A 21,038-nucleotide genomic window follows, 5' to 3' on the forward strand; every position below is an offset into this window, starting at 1 on the left:
GAAGCTGACAAAGTCATGCAAGAATTTCATGCAGGGGATTGTGGAGGAAACCTATATTGGAAAACAACTGCTGATAAGATTTTAAGGGCAGGTTTTTATTGGCCCAACCTTTTTGCAGAGGTAAAAAAATATGTGACCTCTTGTCACAAGTGTCAAATATTTGAAGGCAAGAAGAAACTCTTACCATTACCCCTCAAACCCATCTCCACATAAATCCCATTTCACCAATGGGGTCTAGACTTCATTGGTGAAATTCACCCATCTTCCTCAACCCAACATAAATGGATTTTGACAACCACTGATTACTTCACTAAATGGATAAAAGCCATCCCTTCTAGACAAGCCACATATTCTATCATCATCTAATTCCTTGAAAACAATATCTTTTCAAGATTTGGATGCCCACAAAATCTCATTACTAATAATGCAGTTGCTTTCAAATCCAAGAAAATGGTAGACATTTGTAACAGATATCACATTACCTTTGGCCATTTCACTACCTATTACCCTCAAGGCAATGGGCTTGTAGAATCTTAAAACACAAGCCTTGTTAATATCATCAAGAAACTGTTAGAAGACAATAAGAAGACCTGGAACAAAATGTTGGTTAATGCCTTATGGGCAGACAGACTCACTACAAAAAAGTCCATTGGTACATCTACTTATCAACTAGTATATGGAATGGATGTTGTTTTTCCATCCTCTTTAGGAGTACCGGTGATGAAAATGGTTCAAGAACTGCAGGTAGAATCAAATGATATCCAAAGGAGGATAAATCAGACAATACATTTGCAGCAAACCAGGGAAGAAGTCTATGTCAAATCCCAAGTGATCCAAGATAAAATCAAAAATATTTTGAGAAGAAAACCAAAGCTGATGATTTTTACATAGGTGACAAAGTACTAAAATGGGATTCCAGAAGAGAAGAAAAGGGTAAACATGGTAAATTTGATTTCCTATGGAAAGGCCCTTATATCATTTATGGTTACAAAGGTAACAATGCATTTTTATTGAAGCACATAGATGGAACATATCTACCAAGTGGACCAATCAATGGTAGAATGCTGAACCATTACTTATCCCCAGATTAACACTAGTTCAGTTGTTTACTTCGCTCATTGTACATAACATTGCAAAGTTTAGATTGGATTGGATGATTATCTTTTGAGGTTGAAGCCTGAAGAGAAGGCCCTAAGATTTGAAAGGTGTACCATCATATGTATGAAATAAAGCAAATCATAGAAAATTTTCTAAGATCACAGAGCCTTGGAAACATCAAATTTCAGTCTTTACAAGTTATAACAACCTTGTATGCAACTCTTGATAGATTTTGCACCTTTAACCAAAACTTGTGCTTAAAACAAAACCCAACCACTAGAAAACCAAAATTATGTGCACATCTTGGCTCGTTGGACGAGCCTCAAGCTTTCTTTCATTCATTGACTTGGTTGTCTTCCTTGCTATGGTTCTGTACCTTGTTTTCATCAGAATTTCCTTTGTCTGAATTGCTTGCTTATTGCCTTCCATCTAAATTCCTTTGTGCAATTCTTGCATGTGCCAAGGGGCGTGACTCCTCCATTAAGTCGATCTGTCATTCTTTTACTCGAATCGTCGTTTGATCCTTGGTGGGCACGACCAACCCCATCGTGTGGGTGGAACATCCTCGCACGACACCCCTTTCTGTGTTGGCTCACCCTTGTCATCACATCGCATTTACCTCTCATCTCAAGTTATCACTCGAACGTCTTTTGTGGTTGCTTTGTGTTCATGACACACCCTCAGCGCCCATCATATGGGCATGTCACCCAGTGCGCTACCTTCGTGCAGGCGCACCTTGGGAACACGCCTTTGCCTGCGGTCCCTTAGTCCATTGTGCATACCAAGTCTCTTGATGGGTGCACTCACCTTCATGCAGTTCATATTGCTTGGTGGGCGTGCTTGCCTTCACGCGACACCCATGTCATTCGATGGGGCACACTCACCTTCGTGCTAGCATCTTGTTCGACCAAACTTGGCTAAGCTTTCAGTTTTTTGACACTTCAAGTCAACATGGGTCATTAAGGTCGTCTTGGGGCATGCTTTCATGTGCACTCAAACGGAAGGAAGTAACACACTATTAGTCGATGATTGCATACCATTCATATCTCTGCCACCTGTGTTAGTCATATGTTTCCTCGCCCATTTGGCAAGAGCACATGTTGGAAGGTGGGATTCTGATCAGAAGGTACTTTATTCATATTTCAATCAGGTGCTTATGCTTGTTTGCATTTGGGCATTTTGACATGGATTATGAAGTAACCTAGGAGAAAGAAGGGTATTGACCATTATCTTGTTCCCTCACCTTAAATGGGGGGTTAATTTAAGCCAGTGTCCATTCACCATCAATTCATTTCTTTCATCATTGATTGTATGAAGCTTGATAGTCCCATTTTCATAGATAGTGTCAACCTCACATGGTCCAAGCCAGTGGATGCAAAATTTTCCTTTGAAATCCTTAAACTTTGAATCAAATAATAAGGCCTAGTCTCTAGCTTTGAATCTTTTCTTCTTTATGAACTTGTCATGTGACTAAGCTTATTGATACTGGATCTTGTTTGATGTAGGGTGACTTGACAAAGTTCTTCCAATTCATTGATTTGTAGAAGTCTATGTTGTTATGCTTCAGATAAGTCATACCAAGTTTTACTACTGCCCTTAGGGTTTGTATTTCTATTTGTATTGGTAAAATAATTCATGTTGAAAAATACAACAAGAAAGTCTCAATTTTATTTTTCCTTGGTCAAATTGAGAAAATTCAAATTTCCACATCAATAGACAACTTGGAGGTAGTTAACTTGTGTGACATGGCTCTTGTCACTCAGTTAGCTCAATAAATTCAAGTTAGAGGGCTTGGAGTTCAGTTAAGCATGTGTGATTGCTAATTTGTAGCAATCAAGGTCAGTTATTTCAAGTTGTTTTTAGTTAAGCTAGTTCTAACTATTGATGGAACTACTGGAAGGTCAGTTATGCAGTGGGACAGTTGTCTAAGTCGGTGATCATCCACTAAACTAATCAATCAACCCAAAATAGTTAGTGCATGCAAATAATTTAAGTTTCCCAGCTGTTGTGGAGATTCCAAGGCAGTGTAATATCAGTTGCAGACTAGTCTTGAGTGTACAAATGTTGCATGCAACTAGATGAGCGACCTTGGGAATTGCACAATCAATTGGAGGAAAATTTCTAAATAATAGGGGCCTAATTCCTGAGGAATTGTGCAAGGAAATAGGGCACAAGAAAAGGCAAAAATTGACTAAGTTTGGGTTAGAGCTTCTCATTGAGCAGAGAGATAGGCTATTCACTTCCAGGTTGATCTTAGATTGAGCTAACAATTGTAATATAGTCTCTACTCATCTGATTAATGCAAGCATGATTAAGGGGTTTTTATCAGTTGCTTTCCCCTATAAAAATATTATACATGTGTGTTATTTCTTATTACATGTCTGAGATTGTTGTTCTAAATTTTGAATTGAATTTCGCAGAGCAGTAGAGTAGAGTTGTGTCTAATGATTTAGAATAAATATTTTTGAGCAGTTGCAATTCTACACCATATTTCTACATGGTATTAGTGTTGGATTCACATTAGAATATGAATTTTGAATTTTTTTCTCTGGAGATTCGAATTTGCAGCTTCAGTGTAACAAGATCTCTTCAAAGTTGGAAGATGACCTTTAACGAGCTAACATTAGAGTATGCCTTGGAAGAAACTTGAATTTCATTGCATGGAAGGATCACATGGAGGTGGTGCTTGATGCCAACAGATTACTAGAATATGTCAAGACAAACATTGAAAAACCAGGATTATTTGATGCCCAAGACCTAGCTCAATGGAAGAAAGATGTAGCCAAGGAGAGGATAATTATATTGGAGGGAGTGTGAGACCACATTGTCTCAAATATCCATGGGAAAGACACTCCTTTCACAATGTGGCAAGCACTGACAAATCTATTCTAGAATAGTAGCAACCATACAAAATTGGCCCTCAAAGACAAACTTCGAAATATCAAGATGCAGAAGTATGACACTATCCTGCAGTATCTTAGTAGATTTACAGAAGTTGATGATGAACTTGTAGGGGTTGGTGTGACTGTTGCAGAAGATGACTTGGTGAGCCTAGCTCTTCTAGGCCCTCTCAAAAGTTGGCATAGCTACTAGGACTAAGTGAATGGAAGGGAAAAGTTGTCGAAGTGGGAAAGTTCATGGTTCAATTTGGTCCAAGAAGAGTTCAAGAGAAATAATCAGGATGGAACTTAATCCAAAGTAGAGGATGAAGAAAATTTTGCATTGGTTGGAAAAGGAAAAAAGGGCAAAGGGAAGAAATCTCAAACCAAACCAGAATCCAACAAAGGGGGCAAGAAGAAAGACTTGTCTAAAATAAAATGCTTCAATTTTCATGATATCAGGCACTATGTTACAAAGTGTCCACACAAAACGTCTAGCAAGAAGAACTCAGGTGGAATAGCAGGTGAAGCTTTGGCTTCACACTTCAAGCTTGACTTCACCCTTATCACATGCATGGCCAACACAACGATGGGGAGTGTGTGGTACTTGGACTCCAGTGCCTTGTTCCTCATGACAGGGTGTAGAGATTTTTTTAGTGACTTGGAGGAGAAAGATATACAAATGCATATTGAGCTGGGGGACGACAGAAGGTACATTGTTATCGAGATTGGTACAGTAACCTTTCAAAGGCAACTGGGATCCCCTCTCTACCTCAAAGATGTCATGTTTGTTTCAAACCTAAAGAACAATCTCATCTATGTTTCAGTTTTGGAAGACTGTGGTTATGATGTGATCTTCAGCAAAGGGAAAGAATTCCCGAGATACATAGCCATTGGATAGGTGAAGCGAATCGGGGATTCATGTGAAGAACTTGTACAAGTTGGATGTGGAAGATTGTGTTTCATTAAGCACTAAGGCATATAAAGTGAATAGCCACGATGTCGGTGAACTTTGGCACAGGATATTGGGCCATTTGCATCATGGCGCCTTAGAGCCTATGCAACAAATAACCACTGGCCTCCCCAAAGGATCACTTGAGCAGTAGGATGTATACGAAGGTTGTACCTTAGGTAAGTATGTAAAATCCACATTCCATGGTCGAGACAACAAAGCACATGCAGTCTTGGAAAGAGTCCACTTTGATGTTTGTGGACCTTTCTCGACAACCTTCACTTCCAAACAGACATATTTTGTTATTGTTATTGATGATTTCTCATGGAAGTGTTGGATCTTCTTCATGTGGAAGAGGGATGAGACATTCTCCAAGTTTGTAGAATTCAAGGCACTAGTTGAGTATGACACTGACAAGAACGTGAAGGCTCTTAGGAGCGACAATGGAGGTGAGTATGTTTTGAATGACTTCAAGAATTTTTGTGCAAAATAGGGCATCCGAAGAGAGTTGTCAACACCCCACAACCCATTGCAGGATGGGGTAGTTGAGATAAAGAACCAGAGCATTGTTGGAGCTGCAAGAGCTATGCTACATGACCAAAGCCTACCATTGCATTTGTGGGCTGAGGCATGTAACACAACAGTCTACTTGCAGAACCAGAGTCCTCATCAGGTTCTTGGTATGATTACATCGGAGGAGGCTTTCTTGGGGAGAAAGTGGGATGTGTCTTACTTCAGGATTTTTGGAGCTGTTGTTTACTGCCATGTCTCCAAATATTTGAGGAAGAATCTTGAGTCGACAACATAATTGGGAGTTTTCATGGGTTACACTGAAACTCCACACAATTCCCATGTGTACTTACTGTCCCTCAAAATGATAGTTGTGCGGATGCAAATTTTGATGAGGAGAACACGATGTGGTGCTCTCTTGAGAGTTAGCTTCAGATCTCGCTAAAAGAGGACCTTTTAGCTCCAAAGTAGGAGCCTTAGGAAGTTGTTGAGGAACCACAAATTGAGGAGAAGAGAGGAGGGAGTGTGGAGACATTCGCTCAAGACTAACCATTGAGAGAAGGCAGAAAAAGAACCAGGGAAGCTAATAGACTTGTGCAAGATGTGAGGGAGAATGTGGGAGCTCATTGAAATTTTCCCAAGCAAATGAGGTCACCTAAGAGGTACACTAGCTACATGGCTCTAATCATTGAGCTTGTAGAGACTGATCCATCCTCTTTCGAGGAAGCAATAGAGCAACCTGTTTGGGTTGGTGCCATGGTGGAAGAATACGAATCCATCATGAAGAACAACATTTGGGAAGTGGTTCAAAGGCTGCTAGATAAATCAGTTGTGGGTTCGAGATGGATCTTCAAGGTTAAGCATGCTTGGAACGAAAGAATAGAGAAGTATAAGGCTATATTTGTGGCCAAAGGATTATCTCAATTTGAGGGAATTGACTGTGGGGAAACCTTTGCTCCTGTAGCAAGGTATTCATCCATTAGATCAATTCTTGAATTGGTTGCGCAGATGGGGTGGAAGATCCACCAAATGGATGTAAAACAACATTTCTGAATGGTGTTATTAAGGAGGACGTGTACATCGAGCAACCATAAGGTTTTGAGACATTTGATTGAGGGTCTCATGTGTACAGACTCAAGAGAGCGTTGTACAGTCTCAATCAAGCACCCTGTGCTTGGTACACCAGGATCGACAATTATATCACTGGTTTGGGTTTCACCAAAAGTGAAGCGGATACGAACCTCTATCACATCCTGGTAGAAGGTAAACTACTTATTCTTATTTTATATGTTGATAATTTAATTTTTGTTGGTGATGAGTAGCTTGTTAGATATTGCAAGGAGGACCTTGCAAGGGAATTTGAAATGAAGGACATGGGTCTCATGCACTACTTTTTTGGTTGGAAGTAAGCAGGATGATGGGGATTTGTTTGTCTAAAGGCAAGTATGCCAATGAGATATTGCAGATACTTCACATGTAGAGATGTAAACCCATGGAGACACCTCTAGCGACCAATTGGAGGAAGGAGGATGCCACTTTAGGTGAAGAGGTGGATGCTACCATTTATCGACAGCTAGTGGGTTCACTATGTATCTTGTGAACACACGACCAGATATGTGCTATGTAGTCAACTAGTTGAGCCAAGCTATGGTTAGGTGAACCAAATTTTTTTGGAGGGCAATGAAGCATGTTTTACGGTAGCTCATGGGCACTACCTACTATGGATTATGGCATAGACAAACAGAGGGAGTGAAGTTGTGTGGCTTCACGGATGCAGATTAGGAAGGGAGTCCATCCTACTGAAAGAGCACATCAGGTGGAATTTTCAGTGTTGGGTCCATAATGTTTTCTTGGTACAAAAGGAAACAAAGATTTGTGGTGCTCAACTCAACAGAAGAAGAATACATGGTTGCAAGTCAAGCAACATGTGAGATGATCTGGATAAGAGAGATACTTATGGGACTATTTGGTGAAATGATGGATTCAACTATGGTCTATTGTAATAACTAGAGTTGCATTAAGCTATCTAAGAATTTGATATTTCACGATCAATCCAAGCATATAGATATCTGATATCATCATTTACGGGACTGCGTGTAGAGGCGATAATGTTGCTACAATAAATTTTGACAGAGAAACAAGATGCTAACATTTTGACAAAGGTTTTGTCAAGAGGGAAGTTCAAGTTCCACAGGTGCAGGATATGGGTGGTTGATAATCCCTTTCTTGCTGAGAGGGAGTGTTGAAAAATGCAGCAAGAAAGTATCAATTTGATTTTGCCTTGGTCAAATTGAGAAAATTCGAATTTCCACATTAGCAGACAACTTGGAGGAAATTAACTTGTGTGGCATTGCTCTTGTCACTTAGCTAGCTCAATAAATTTGAGTTAGAGGGCTTGGAGTTTAGTTAAGCATGTGTGATTGCTAATTTGTAGCAATCATGGTCAGTTATTTCAAGTTGTTTTCATTTAAACTAGTTCTAACTATTGATGGAACTAGTGGAAGGTCGGTTATGCAGTGGGACAACAATCTAACTCAGTGATCATCTAGTTCACTGATCAATCAACCCAAAATGGTTAGTGCATGCAGAGAATTCGAGTTCCCCAACTGTGGTGGAGATTCCAAGGTAGTGTAACATCAGTTGTAGACTATTCTTGAGTATATAGGTGTTGCATGCAACCAAATGAGCATCCTTGGGAATTGTGCAATCAATTGGAGGAAGATTCCTTAATAACGGGGGCCAAATTCCCTAGGAATTGCACAAGGAAATAAGGGTTCAAGCAGAGGCAAAAATTGACTAAGTCTGGGTTAGAGCTTATTATTTAGCAGAGAGATAGGTTATTCATTTGTAGGTTGAGCTCAAATTGAGCTAGCAATTCTAATACAGTCTCTAGTTATCTAATTAATGCAAGTAATATTAAGGGGTTTTTAGCAGCATCTTTCCCCTAGAGAAATATTGTGCATGTGTGTTATTTCTTATTGCATGTTTAATATTGTTGTTCTAAATTGTGAATTGAATTCCGCAGAGCAGTAGAGTAGAGATTTCTCTCATGATTTAGATTAAAATTTCTTGAGCAGTTGTAGTTCTACACCATATTTCTACACTTTCCATAAACTATCTCATATGGTGTGCAACTACTAGTAGTTCATCATGTTGGTCAGTAGGTCTATAGTGCTTCAAGAATTCAGTCAGCCCAATCCTTTAGGTGCCTTTGAATTGTTTTACGTATAATGGCCTCATGGATCTTTTGTGTTCCTTATGCTTGTCCATTAGCCTATAGATGATATGGTATCATTACTTAGCCTTGAAGTAAATTGTGTTCCCCCATCAATGATGATCTCCTGCGGGATCCCAAATTTGGTAAAGCTTTCCTCATGGAGAATATTTGCTACTACTTGCTTTGTTGCAATTGGGAGTGCCTTTACTTCCATCCACTTTGTTACATAGTCTATTCAAACTAGGATTTAGGAGTTGCATCAAGAAGGAGAATTGATAGGTCCAACAATGTTAGGAACCCATTTTTCAAAGGGTTCTATTAATAGTAATGGTTGTATCAACATCTCATCTGACTTTACTAGCCTTCCCATGCATTGATAATTATCACATCTCTTTACATATTGCTTGGCATCTCAAAATATTTTGGGCCAGTAGTACCCTTGTTGAAGTACTTTATATCTTGTCCTCTTATCTGCAAAGTGACCCCACAAGGGATATCATGGCAATCGCTTAGTATGTCATAGATCTTGTCCTCTTGCATGCATCACTAGAAAAAGTGATCTGGCCCACTATAAAATAGGCATTCGTCAATCCATGAAAATATCTAGCTTTGCTTGATGTCCTTCTGTCGTTCTTTTGGAGATAGTTGAGGTGGTAGTTTTCTTGAATGCATATAGTTAGAAATATTTGCAAACAAAAGTGAGTTATTATATACTATAAAACAAACCTCATCAAGAAATGAATCTTCAACCAATGGCTTGTTCCTTTTTGTTATAAGCCTAGAAAAAAAATCTTCTATTACGTTGTCTTTTCTTGGTTTATTTAATATGGTTATGTCAAATTCTTATAATAACAACCACCTAGTTATGTTGCCATTTGTGATTGGTTTATGCATTAGATATCTATTGGAAGCATGGCCAATATGTAATATCATGAGGTATCTAGTTATATAGTGCTAAAATTTACTAATAGAGTGAATCGCCTTTTTCTGTTACCATGTAGTTTAGTTTTGCGAGAGATAGACTTTTAGTAATAAAGAATTTCACGTACAAATATTTCCTTCTTGTTTCCCCAAGTTAGCTGCAATAGTAAAATATCTGACACATCTATAAATATTTGAAAAGGGAGGGACCACTTGGGTCCTCTCAATATATGAACCTTAGATACTATGGATTCTAGTTCTTAGAAATCATGCTGACAACTATCTTTCCACACAAATTCAACTTTTTTACTTAGTAAGAAAAATAAAGGATGAGATATTCATGAAAAATATTCAATAAATCGTCGATAATAACCAACATGTTCATGAAATGTTCGTACCTCTTTCCATGTTTGTGGAGTAGGCAAGTCCAACATTACCTTAATTTTTGTGTGATCCACTATGATTCCCTTTGAAGAAATATGATGCCCTAGCATTTTACCTCTATTAAATTTATTAATCATTTTTCGTTGTTGAGGGATACATGACATTTCTTACACATGATTAAGAATTTCTCTAGATTATCTAATGCGACATCTAATTTATCGCCATAGGTCATAAAGTCATCCATGTAAAGTTCAAGTAATCATGTTTTAGGTCAAATAATTTCCAATTACAGCGCATTGGAAAGTTGTGGGAGCATTACGAAGTCCAAATGGCAGAGGATGGTAGGAAAATGTACCCCAAGGACAAGTGAATGTGGTTTTGTCCTAGCCTTCCAGAGTGATCTGAATTGGGTTGTATCAACTAAATCCATCAAGAAAATAGTGCTTATTTCCTACTAATGTGTCTAGTACTTGTACAATGAATGGTAGTGGGAAGTCGTCTTTGTGTGTGGCTTTGTTGAGTTCTCTATAATCAACAAAAATCCTCTACTTGTCATTCTTTTTAGGCACAATGACAAAAGGGGACACCCATTTTTTGCAGCTCTTCTTTAACGATGTTTTGGAAGGTGTAGGATTCATTTGTTGTTAAAGATTTCATATGCATCTGGAGTCCTTCATCTAGATGTAGTGTGTACATAATTCAGGATGGATGCCCTTCATGTCAATATAGTCCTAGGAAAAAGTATCAATATGCTTTTGTAGAACCTTTATTAGTAATTCCTTTTGGTGTTCTGTTAGCCCTTGATTGATTTTCAAGGTTTTTTCGAGGCTAATTCCTATGGTTTCCAAAATTGAACTTTGTTCTTCTTCTGAAGAGGATTGTTCTATAGGTGATGTATCTATGGTGGCAAGACAATCCTAGACCTTAGGGTCCATTATATGGGTGAGACTATGTGATTTGGACAAGAAGGAAGAGGTTATAAAGTCACAAATATCTTCGTCTTTAGATTTTTCTTTGAGGGAAAGATATTGGTCTACAATAATTACTTGATGAGTAACCTCTTCCGCATCACTTTCCTCTTCGTCTACCCAAAATGGAATTTCAGGATTGATTCTAGGTTTAACAGGAGGATATAGGATAAGTTGCTTGGTTGAGGTCTTGAGAGACATTAATTGTTATTGAATTTGCACCCGATGTATGTGTTTGCAGTGGCTAGCGATGGATTTTCCAATATTAAAGGATAGCCCCTTAAGGAGGACATAGGTTGTAGAACTATGAAATTTCCAGGATACTCTCACAAATCCACAAAGATTACTACATCCTTTAAGATTCCTTATGATTTGATGCCTTCCATTTTCTCATGGGTCATTGCATTAACATCAGCACCAAGGTCAATCAAATTTTTGGGAATCATTGTGTGGTTGAATTGCACATTGACCATAGGGCCGCAAGGATCTGAATAATTCACAAAAAAGACTCCCCCCCATTATAAGATCTGACAAATTTTCCATGACATGTATGGTTTATGGCTCTTTCCTTCTACTATTAAGTCTCCTTACACATAATTCTCTTACTTCTTTTGAGTAACTAGTAACTTCGTTGATTTCTTGGAACAATAGTATGTGAACACACACATTCTTATCACCTAAGAAATCAAATTCATGCTTTGTGGTAGGTTTCTCTAGATCCAATATTTTGACATAAGGAGGAAATTGGGGTTTTAAGTGAGCTTGATTTGTTTTTTAGGTCTTAGGAGATTGAATCGGTTTTAGTTCTTCATTCAGAGCTTCCTCATTAAAGTCTTCAATTTGCATGGACGAAGTTTCTTTTTTCAAAGTCCTCCCTAATCATAAGGTTGATGTCATGACAATCTAGAGAAGAGATGGAGTAAGTGGGGTAAGTAACAAGCCCAACAAATTGCCCCGATTAAGCTACCTTAACCATGATTTGGGTTAGGAATGGATTGTGTAGGAAGTTGAGGTTGAGGGGGGGGGGGGTAGATGTTGACATTTTCATTGGGGGAGAAGGAAGAAATGGCATAGCTGGTTGTAGAAAGGATTATTGAGGGCTTTTGAAGTATGAATTCCTCCACCCATCTGGCCAAGGTTGGTGTGGTGTGGGAGCCACCCAAGTTTGAGTAGGAAAACACCATGTCGAAGAAGAATATTGCATTGAAGGGTTAGTCTAATATGAATTATAATATTGTGATTGGTCTTGAATCATAGCTAGAGGTCTTGGCTGCCACGAGCACTTTTGAGAGATGACACATAGCTCCTCTAGTTCTTTGGCTTCTTGATAGACAAATTTTAATCTAGGTAGGGATGGACACTTGCTTGTATCATGGTATTCATTGCATATTTGTAGGCCTCAATGTGATCCAAGAAGCATTTCTTCAATGGGTGCTTTTTGTTGGAAATACTGAGAGGGGGGTGAATCAATATTTCTTAGCAATTAGTAATTAATTAATATTTTTAGAGCATTAATTAATCTTTGCCATCAATTCAAAACATAAATAAGTAGTAGACAATAGAAATAAGAATTTTTAGGTGGAAACCCCCTCCGGGACAAAAACCACTGAATGCTTCTCTAATAATTTATGAGTACAATAATGCTTCAAATCTGACTGAAATGGAAGCCCCGACTCCCTAGCACTGATGACACATTGGTTACATCAAATTGTTATTCTGACACTACCATACTGCTCAGAAGGGTTAAAACCCCTATATTAGCTCCTGTGGCACTCAAAAAGGCCTCAAGATGGCCAAAATACCTCCATTCTCCAAAAAGCACTTTAATTGTTCTCCAAAGCCTTTGTCCTGCAAAAATTTCAATAAAAATATTTATAGCCCATTGGTTGGGCGCTATGTTATTAACCCATCGTTTCGAGTTCGAGTCACGCTACCCGACAATTGTTGTGTGTTATGGTTTTGTTTTAAACTTGAATATATATGAAATTGGGGCCATCGGCCCTTGCCGTTTCACATCCCCTCCGCTGTGGTTGCATGGCACATCATATAACTATGGACCATTGGCCTGTCCATCCACCCCGCCTCCAGTCATGGGACTTACCATATAACTGCCTGTCTGTTGACTCCAAGCCCGTAACACCCTCTTACTCTTAAGCCTTTGCTCCCAGTGACATTGATGTAATACAACCACGGGTCATTGGCCCTGTCCATTACCTCCGCCATGGTCGCGTTGTGTCATGTGACTGTTAGCCTTGTTGGCATTTGGCCCAAGAATGGATCCAAAACATTCTTGAAGGCTTCGAAATTTTCTTAAGGATCCTTCAAAGACCAAAACCCGCACAGGGGAAGAACCCTTAACATGATGGAAATGCACTATCAGGAGGCTAAAACACTCCAAAATAGTGAAAAATCAAGTACCAGAGGCATATACAGAGATGATGCACAACAACCGTTAGATCTGGCTGATCAACGGCCCAGATCTAAGCGGAAAATTGCAATCGGCACTGTACAGAGGAGGACTTAAGGTTGGGCGGAGGACATCCCCGATCAACAATCTTCGATGATTGGATCGACGGGTCGCAATTGACAGGGACATATGCTGTGTTATATAAAAATACCTCTGGCTTGGGCAATATGCAATTGTGACAAGTCGCATCGCAATATCGCTTCAGAACATTGCGAAGGAGCGGGGCCTTTATACAAGCATATGCGCAATGTGATAATGCAGACTTGATGGTATTCTAAATATTATTTGATAATATTTGAGGTCCGCAAAAAGTCCAGTTTGAATGCATTTTCGTAGTTTTTACGTATTTATAAAATACGAAGGGAAGCTTGGATTTGCGATATGCGATAAGACCCAGACCTGAAAGGGTCCGGGAAGGGAAATATATAATATTTGAGTTCTGCGGGAAAGACATTTTCAATGCATTTTCGTGTATTTCTTTATTTAATGAAATGCAAAGGGAACCAAGGGGAAATGACGACGCAATAGGTAGCCGAAAGGGTTTGGGAATGAAAATTTATAATGTTTTCAAGTCCGCTAAAGCCATTTTTCATGTATTTTTAGTGTTTTTTAACACATTCCAGGATACAAAAGGAACACAAGAACAGGCTGTCTGTGACATGCGAGAACGACCCTAAGGGTGAACCCAATAGAGGGATAGGCCATTATTAAGGACTTTTTAAGTCCTAAATGTTGAGAGCTTGGCAGGATTTCTCACAGTGTTGCAGCGTTTTCTGTATTAAATAGAAAACAATCATTATAAACATTTAAAAGGAAAACAGAGGTCCGAAGACCCATTCCATTACAAAACAGAGGCCGGGAAACTAAAACCGTGAGACAGAACAAATGATCATGGAGCATAGACAACGCAACATAGCCAAACAAATAGAACAATCATGGGGCATCTATGGCATGAGAGAGCTCCCAGAGAGCACAACGAACTACCAGAATGTTGTTACTCTTTTGTTAGAAGAAGAAACCTCCGAGCCATGCTTGCCTAGTTGGGGCATCAAACAGTTAAAGAGATAGAGGGATAGATTAAGACCTCTCGAGCCTTAGAAGGCTCGAGAGGGTTATTTTAAAAGGCCTATAAAAGGCTGAAAGCTAAATGTATGAAGGATTCAACTTCTGGAGATTGTTGATACTCTGTTCCTTCAAGCTTATCATCTTCATTCTAGCAAATATAAGCTTCTTTTGCTGATATATGTTCAATGTTCATTTTCTCTTCTATTCTAAGCTTGCACTTGAACAGCTTGTTCATGTTTTTTTTGTGTCCGATGTCAGATAACTGTCATCTTATCTCTGCATTGATAAATTAGATTTGCAAGCTTCTTTTACTGCCTATAATGGCCATTCGTATGTGTTTATATATGCATCTATTGGTACAGTCTGTATTCTCCATCTATTCATTGAATCTACAAACTATTAAGCATTAGTGGTCTAAAGCCTTGTGAAGCTGAGGGTGTTCATGCATGTCTTGAGTGAAAAACAAAGCTGAAATGGTTATCTGGCTTGATCCAAACCTTCATCCAGTCCAATAGTTCAGAGAACAATATTGAAGATTATATGTTACCAAGCATCTCCGAGCTGCAACCTAGGAGAGTTTCTTGGAGTGATAACATAATTGGCGTCGTTGCTGGGGAGAGGAGACTGAAGCTCAGCTTCCCTGGGAGACAACACAGATCCAACTTTGATGATAGACAAAGTCTGGGCACTTTTGGTTGTAATCATCTATTTGGAGACTTTATTGAAGGACGAAACTCTTGGTGACTCCACTTCATAGTTCTGGCTCAATTTGTGAGGCATACTCGGAGAAATCCTCAGAAGCCACAAGCTGACCTAGTACCTGACCCTGAAGAAATCATCAAAGAAAGAAAGGTATTGCAGAAAGGAGCATCAGGTTCAGGTAAATCTAAACAATCTTTTATATCTCTTCAAGAAAGGCATGTAATAGAACAAATACATGTTAAGAGTATAGCTTCTAATACTAGCAGTGAAGAAAAAATCTCAGAAATTCATAAAGCTCATTATTCTTTAGGTTCTCCTTTTGTTGTAAGCCCAAAGGAAACCTCACCTCTTATCCATCATACTCCTTTAGTCGTGTCAGTCACTCCTCAGCCCTCTATCATTCAGACTGCCAATTCCCTTTTAGCCACCATAGCTATGGCAGGTCCACAAGCACCCACCAAAATGGAAAGAATCATAGTTGCTAGGTATGGACCTCTAATACTGCCCACTCCTTTGAATGCCATGCCTATTGGAGAATATAAAAAATATAGGCCTAAGTTCACTAGGACTAAAGGTGTTACAACTGAGGAACATCTTGAGTCATTCTATAGCTATGCTGATAACCTAGAAATTAGTGAAGATGATGTCTGGATGAGATTCTTTGTCCAAAGCCTAGATGGAGAGGCTAGAACATGGTTCAGAGAATTAACCCCAAGATCTATAGCAGATATTGAGGCTTTAGATGATGCATTCCTAAAGCATTGGGGGGATAAGAAGGATCTCCTCTACTACCACACTGAGTTTGGGAACTTAAGGAGGGAAAATGGTGAATTGCTGTCTGATTTTAATAAGAGGTTTAACCACATGTACAACAAGATACCAGCTGAAGTAAAACCCACCACTACCTCTACTAAAATCACCTATGCTAGTGCTTTTGATTTTGACTTCTGTCTACTGTTGAGGGAGAGGCGATGTGCTACTTTGGCTGATATGCAGGATGCAGCCTTGGAAGTAGAATCAAACGTCATGGCTGCAGAGAAGCTCAAGGGAAATGTTGATAGAAGAAGATAGAGGGGCGAGTCTTCATCATCTTTAGATCACAAGATAGATAAAATGACCAAAATGATAGAGTCATTAACCTCTGAAATCTCCAAATTAAAAGTTGAGCAACACCCTGGGAAAGGAAGAGTTCCTAATACCTTTTCTCCTAGAAATCCAAATCCCAATCCATATAGAAGAGCTAATGAGCAGTTGCAGATTTTGCAAAGAAGCAAAGATGCCAATGAAGACCCCTTTCCAGAATGTAGTCATGGAAGAAGAGTAGTTTGAAGAAGATGATGAGATCCATTGTCTGGAAGATAAAGGCAATGCCTCCTTTGTGACCTCAGCTGCTTATGAGAAGTTATTATTCAATGACCAGATTAACCAAGAATGGGATGGTGAAGCTATTCTGCAAATTGAAGATCAACACAGATATAATCTGAGGTCAAAGATGAATAATGCCAAGGAAACTCCTATTCAAAGAGCTGCTTTCCCTGCAGTACAACAAGCTAAAAGCTAGAAGCGACCAGCAGTTGATCCTATCATCCTCAAAGCTCCAGCTCACGAGGTAAGAGGCCTTGACAAGTCTCCTTCTCCTTTCAGTTTTCAATCAGAAATTCAGAAGCTAAGAATACCTATGCCTTTGATTGAACTAGTGAAGAATGAGTCCTTCAAAAGATCCATCCTTGAGGCCCTTGAGCCTAAAGCCATCCAAGCCTCCAATGACTATGTAAATCTGCAAGATGACAAGCCAACTGTTATTCTCAGCCCAATGATTGAAAATTGTGAAGACAACTCCCCATCATTCTATGTCTCTCTGACTATTCATGATAAAATCCTTCACAACTGCCTTTTGGACACTAGAGCCAGCCATAATCTAATGCCCAAGGCTGTCATGGATGAGTTGGGTCTTGACATTACCAAGCCTTATCATGACCTATTTTATTTTGACTCTAGAAAATTCAAATGTCTGGGATTAATCAAGGACCTAGCCATCACTTTGTCTCAGCTGCCCATGAAAAGCATGATGATGGATATTGTGGTAGTAGATGTACCCCCCAAGTTTGGCATGTTGCTTTCCAGAGGCTGGATCAAGAGATTAGGTGGGACATTGCAAAATGATCTGTCCTATTCTACTGTCCCAGTCTTTGGAGGTGAAAATAGGAGATTGTACGAGAGGATCAGTTGGCTTATATCATCAATGATGAGAATAATCCCACTAATCATCCCATTTATGCTGTCGACACTGATTTTGGAGCTTGTATTCTTCAGATTGAAGAATCTCAAATGCCCTCCACGCAGTTTAAGGAACCAGTTTTCCATATCACGGAGGAAGAAGGCCCACACATTTGGGACATGTTCTTTGATGGAGCTTGCTCTAAGGAAGCTACAGGGGCAAGTGTAGTCCTTGTGTCCCCACACAGGAATACATTCATTTATCTTTCAAATTAACTTTTCAGGTCACAAATAATATAGCAGAGTACGAAGCCTTGATATTGGGTTTAAGCGCTGCTAAAGAAATGGGCATCAAAGGCCTGAAAGTGTTTGGAGATGCAGACCTCATCATTCAGTAGGGCAATAAAACTTTTCAAGCAAAGAATCCAAGGCTGCAAGCATACAACAATGAGGTATGGATGCTCAAGGATTCTTTTAATAATTTCAGCATTTCTTACATTCTCAGAATGGAGAACCAGCTTGTCGACTCCCTTGCTATGTCTGCTAGAACGTTTATTCCCCCTTTGCCTCCTAAATTGACGTATGAAGTTCAGGTGAAATATAGACCATCTCTGCCTAACAATGTCAAATACTAGAACGTTTTTGAAGATGATGATGAAATAAATAGGTTTCTACAAGTCGTTGAGGAATTTTTTGAAACACACTTCAACCAAGAAAATGAAACCATGGAAGAATGCGGCCATTCCAAACTACAGGACGAGATCTGCCAAGGATGCATTGTCTAGTTGTATAGTAACCATATACCCAAGGGATTGGTGCCTCTAGAGAAGCTGTTCGATCATAACGATGTGCCTTATAAGCCTTCCAAAAAAGAAAATGACTATGCTATTTGTAAACATAATATAGGGAGCCCAACCCATCCCGAATACATAAATTTGTCCACTCATTTGTCTTCTACCCAGAATTCCGAGTATTGCACCCTCATGAAGCAATTCACTGATATTTTTGCCTGGGAATACAAAGATCTTAAAACCTATGACAAAAACATCATTTAGCATAAGATTCCACTGGAAAAGAACACCATCATTTTTAAGCAGAAGTTAAGACCTGTCAGCCCTCTCTTATTGCCTTTGATTAAGAAAGAAATCAAGAAGTTGTTGGATACCAAAATCATAGTTCCCCTAAGGTATTCAAAGTGGATAGCTAACCTTGTGGTAGTAAGAAAGAAAAATGGAGAATTCAGGCTTTGTGTTGACTTCAGAAATCTAAACAAGTGCTCTAAAAAAGATAACTACCCCCTGCCTAAGATGGAACACTTGCTGCAAAGAGTTTCAGGGGCTAGAGTCATGTCTTTCTTAGATGGGTTTTCAGGTTACAATTAGATTGTTGTACATCCAGAATATTAGGAAAAGACCGCCTTCACCACTCCTTGGGGCACTTTCATGTACTCCATGATGCCTTTCGGATTGATGAATGTTGGGGCTACTTTTTAGAGGGCCATGGACATAACCTTTGTGGGAGAGAAGGACAAGTTTGTCCTTATTTACCTTGATGACATAACAGTCTTTTCCAGCAGTCACAAGGACCATTTACAGCATTTGAAGAAGGTCTTTCGAAAGTGCAGACAGTTTGGAATTTCGATGAACCCAAAGAAGTCACTGTTTGCTCTAGAAGAAGGCAAACTTCTAGGACATATCGTTTCTATTGAAGGCGTGACTATTGATCCAGCAAGAGTTCAAGCAATTTAGACATTTTCCATCCCAAGGTCAAAAAAGGACATTCAATCCTTCCTGGGTAAGATTAACTTTGTAAGGAGGTTCATTCCAAACTTTGTAGAGCTAGTGAAGCACATCACTTCCATGCTAAAGAAAGGATCAGAACTAAAATGGACAGATGCTGCAAGAAGCTCTTTTGAAGCCATCAAGCAAGCTATCATGGAAGCTCCCACTCTAACCAGCCTAGATTACACTAAGGAGATTTGTATCTTCTGTTTTGCCTCTTATGATACACTTGCAACAGTTCTATTGCAGAAAAATGATGAAGGCATAGAGCACCCCATGGCCTTTTTCATCAAAACTCTAAGGGATGTTGAACTAAGGCATGACCTTATTGAAAAAAAGCTTATGCTCTCATAAAATCTTTAAAGGCATTCAGAATTTATATTATGCATTCCAAAGTGGTTGCATATGTACCTTCAGCCTCCTTAACTCAGCGAGATATTGATGGAAAGAGAGCTAAATGGATTGCAAAATTCATAGAGTTTAACATAGAGGTGAAGCCCACTAAGCTTGTCAAAGGCCAGGGCTTGGCTAAACTTATGGATGAGGAAAATTGCAGTTTGTTAGACATAAATTTCATGGGTCCAAATTTAGATGATGAGCAGACAGAGGAAGCAGCAGAAGAGCAAAAGGAGAATCATTCTTCGGCTGAAAATCTGGCCACTTGTGAATGGTATTCCAACATAGTTCAATTTTTGCAGAAGCTAGAAGTCCCTCCAAGGCTTAGCTCAAGTCAAGCCTGGGCCATTAAACTCAAATCAACCAAATTTTGCATTAATAAAAATCTGCTTTATTGCAAAGACCCATTAGGAATCCTTTTGAGATGTCTAGATAAAGGACAATCTGTGGAAGTCATGCACCAGTTTCATTTTAGCATCTATGGAGGGCATCATTATTGGAAAACCACAGCCCACAAAATCCTAAGGGCTGGGTATTATTGGCCTACTCTGTTCTCTGATGTGTTTTCTTTTGTGAAATCTTGTGACAAATGTCAGAGGCTTGCGGGAAGACAACAACTAAAATCTCTGCCCTTGAAGCCAATACCTATCAATGGTCCCTTCCAGTAGTGGGGCTTGGACTTTATAGGTCAGATCAACCCACATTCCAGTGGCCAACACAAATGGATCTTGGTAGCCACTGATTATTTCACCAAGTGGATTGAGGTGATACCCACTAAGAATGACAATCATCAAGTTGTCATAAAGTTCTTGAATGAGAATATTTTCACTAGATTTGGTTGCCCAACCAAACTAGTCACTGATAATTCAACAGCTTTCAAGGCCAAAGAATTGGTGGACATGACTGAATCCATGGACATTCGATTGGTGCATTCTACCTCATATTATCCTCAAGGCAATGGCCTAGCAGAATCATCTAACAAGAGTCTGGTAAGGGCAATAAAAAAACTGTTATAGGACAACAAAAAGAGCTAGGATTCCAAGTTGAAGTTTGCACTGTGGGCTGACAGAGTTACCATTAAAAAGTCCAAAGGAAATTCTCACGCTAATGTTGTTTTCCCTATCCAACTGATTCTCCCTATGGCCAAATTCTTGCAAGAAGAACAAGATGAAGAGAATGACATGGTAAGGAGAACGAATAACATGGTTGAACTACAGCAGATCAGAGAGTAGCTAGTTGAGAAGTCAAAAGCTCATCAGAAGAAAATCAAATAAACCTTTGACAGGAAGGAAAAAGTGGACAATTTCCAAGTTGGTGACTGGGTTCTCAAATGGGATGCATTTAAGGAAAAGAAAGGTAATCATGGTAAGTTTGACTCCTTATGGACAGGTCCATTTGTCATCGCTCGAATTCAGCAGAATAATGCCTTTATTCTGCACAGTCCGGAAGGAGGAGATGTTTTTGGTAGCCCAGTCAATGGG

The sequence above is a fragment of the Pinus tabuliformis genome, chromosome 3_1 (assembly GCF_031772625.1).
Source record: "Pinus tabuliformis cultivar Carrire ecotype Pingquan chromosome 3_1, CPIR1, whole genome shotgun sequence".
Classification (NCBI taxonomy): Eukaryota; Viridiplantae; Streptophyta; class Pinopsida; order Pinales; family Pinaceae; genus Pinus; species Pinus tabuliformis.